The sequence below is a fragment of the Acyrthosiphon pisum genome, chromosome X (assembly GCF_005508785.2).
Source record: "Acyrthosiphon pisum isolate AL4f chromosome X, pea_aphid_22Mar2018_4r6ur, whole genome shotgun sequence".
Classification (NCBI taxonomy): Eukaryota; Metazoa; Arthropoda; class Insecta; order Hemiptera; family Aphididae; genus Acyrthosiphon; species Acyrthosiphon pisum.
The window spans coordinates 63,198,573-63,202,137 of NC_042493.1; positions in this window are offsets into that span (position 1 = coordinate 63,198,573).

Consider the following 3,565-nt stretch of genomic DNA (forward strand, 5'->3'; position numbering starts at 1 on the left):
TATTGCAGAAGGTAAAGTCATAAGACTTGAATTTCTGAGCATGAATTTGGTACCTATGTTATGCATTTGTAAGACGGAAACAACACATGCGGGTGTGGCGTCCTCTTAGGGGTTCTGTACTTGTATTTAGAAACCTAAAACTGACCCGCAAAATCTAGATACAATCTTATTTTTAGCTACCAAATTTTCGTAAGGCTACCCAGAAAGGAACTAGCCCAGAGAGGAGCTAACCCAGAGCTAACCCAGAGAGGAACTCAAAGTAAGCCATTTAATTTCATACAGATTTGGACCAAATCCAAAAAATTAAACCAACAGTATAAAATTCTTCAAGCAAATCAAAATACTTGACCTAGTATAGCCAAAAACCGTATAAACAAACTGTTGTTACTACCTATAATCTATATCTATTATTATAATTACAATAATTAGGTATATCACAAAAAACAACCATTCATGTAAATATATAACAAAGAAAGCAGTATAGATATTATATAAATTAATTTTTCATATGATAAAAACCTATCCACAAAGCAAAGCTTGTGCTTGGAGAAGGTGACATAACAATGAAAAACTAAATTAGTGTTATACAATATGCCAATATGAATTACCATTAACTATAGTTAAAATATATTATTTATAATACAAATGATAAAATAATACTTATTATACTATGTCATTGTGTTATAACTTATATGAGATCGGATACAGGATACATGATGGGATTTATATAAAATCAATATTATTATTTAGATCAATATAATTAATATATTTTACAAGCAGATTTTTTTTTTATTTACTTATATCTATGTTAAGTTTTTACGTAAATCAATACAATATATTGTATAGTACTCATTTTCCCAAATTTCTTATTCATTTTTATATAATTCACTGGCTGATCCCGTGCACTTCGTTACCCGTTAAATGTACAAACTGTATATGACTCAAACTGCGTTACCTATTTAATATTCGGTGTATGATGTTCTAGATTTATTTTAACTTTTCTGTCGCCCGAATAAAAATTCTGATTCGCAGCAGTATATTATCAGGTAGGCAATCTACCTGCGGTAGATCGCGAACCCCGTTGCTGTTTGTGGATAAGTGTAAGAATTAACTCTTAAGTATCAAAGTTATACAAAGTTTGTCGTTTTTACTTAATTCCACATACGGTGGATTAATATTATCAATTAATACAAAATCCTAACCTAACCTAACCGTACTAAAATCCGACGAGTAAAAGAACACCAAATTTAACCTTTTTTAAATTAGCCTATCTTTTTCCCAAAAGTCTAATCTATACACAAACGTTCATTAATATACATATAAATAGTATATTTTATTTTTACATTAACTGGTAAAATATAAAAAAAGATCATGGGGGATCTATACCCTCATTCACCCCACCCCCCTTCACCACGATTATAGCCACTAGTCGCCGTAATCAATCGTAATGGACGTGTTGAGTTTTGATTCTGAGTGAAGAAAACAGCATCTATTTCTAAGAATAGTTTATATTTTATTATTAGTAATATTTTCTTAATTCGGTAGATTGAACTACCTTTTGGCAACAATATCATATATTGGTAACTTACAATTGTAATAATTGTATATCGACGTACCATTGATTAGTGTATGGTTTGTGTACTGTTGTAAAAGTTTCAAAATTGTATGAATTTATAATAACAAAATAATTTGCAAATCAGTTGTTGTTGTCTAATTATTATATTTCGTGTTTTATATTATTTGGTATTATCAATAATTATTATTCAATAATAAATAATCTTCATTTACGATTCAGTGTCATCCCCGCCCTCATACCTCATTCGATGTTCTGTGTTTGGTCGTTTGTCGGTGTCGTTGAACGCTAGTTTTATAATTTAACATGTACAAAGTAACTTATTTAAGATATTTTGGATGAGCATTGTTGAAAAAAGAAATTTAATTTATTTACGTATACATATTTCTAATTTTAACTTTCATTTTCATAAGATTTTATTTTACAATTTATAGGTTATATTATTGCAGGGGTGGGCAAACTTTTTTTTATTTAGGTCTGCTGAGGGTGTATTTTTATTTCAAGATCGACTAATGTAAAAAAAGGCGGGTAAGTCGTGGATGTCGCTCTGCTGTACAGTAGGTTACAAGTGGGTTACTGTAATGGATGGAATTAAATTTGAATCCAATGATATTATATCATTGTATACGAAAAACGATTCTGAACGGAGATGATTTGTCAGTCTAGGATATATTATTTTTAAAGAAAAACTTATGGAGAACCTTGTACCAAATTTTAAAAACTTAGTTATAAAAGAAAAAATTTTTACGATTTTTCAACCACTAAATTACTTGCAAATTTTCGCAATTTTGACATATTTCGTATAAATTTGAACTTTAAATGCTTATAAATGAAAATTGTGACAATGTATTCCTTTTATTTTGCAACTGCTATTGTAAAAATATGTTAGGAGCCTTGTATTAAATTTCCAAATCTTAGAATTAAAAAGAAAAACTTTTATGAATTTCTGTCTAAGATAATTTGAACATTGCCGTAATTTTTACGTATTTAGTCAAAATTTGAACTTTAAATGCTTATAAAAAAAAAATCGTGACTATATATTTCTTTTATTTTTCAATTGCTATTGTAAAAATATATTATGAGCCTTGTATTAAATTTTGAAATCTTAGATATAAAAGGAAAATTTTTTATGAATTTCTAGCATAAAATAATTTACGAATTTTCGTGATTTTTACATAATATGTTGTCAAAATTTGAACTTTAAATGCTTATAAATAAAAATTGTGACAATGTATTCCTTTTATTTTGCAACTGCTATTGTAAAAATATGTTAGGAGCCTTGTATTAAATTTCCAAATCTTAGAATTAAAAAGAAAAACTTTTATGAATTTCTGTTTAAGATTATTTGAACATTGCCGTAATTTTTACGTATTTAGTCAAAATTTGAACTTTAAATGCTTATAAAAAAAAATTGTGCCTATGTATTTTTATAATTTTTGAATGGGAGTTAGAACAACATATGTGGACCCTTCTATTAAATTTTCAAGTATTTTGTCCCAGCTAATTTTTTTTTATCAACATTTATAAAAAAAAAATCAAAAAAAATCGATTATTTCAATTGCCTATAATAGATTAAAAATTAGTGAAATATTTTGAAAATAAAACTATATAAAGAAAATGTCAATTTAAACAACTGGTAAAATTTTCAAGTGTCTACGACTCATACTTTTTGAATAATAACAAATATCAAAAATCGTTTGAGGCTAAACCGTTATTTAATGCAGTTTTGTAAAAATTTAAATTCAAACACTCCTAAAAATTTTTTGTCTTAGTCCGGTTGAGTTTTTTTTACAGATATTTAAAGAAAAACTTATGGAGAACCTTGTACCAAATTTTAAAAGCTTAGTTATAAAAGAAAAAAATTTTACGATTTTTCAACCACAAAATTACTTGCAAATTTTCGCAATTTTGACATATTTCGTATAAATTTAAACTTTAGCACTTATAAAAAAAAATTGTGACTAACGATTTTGGGATTTTTTTTTATCACGG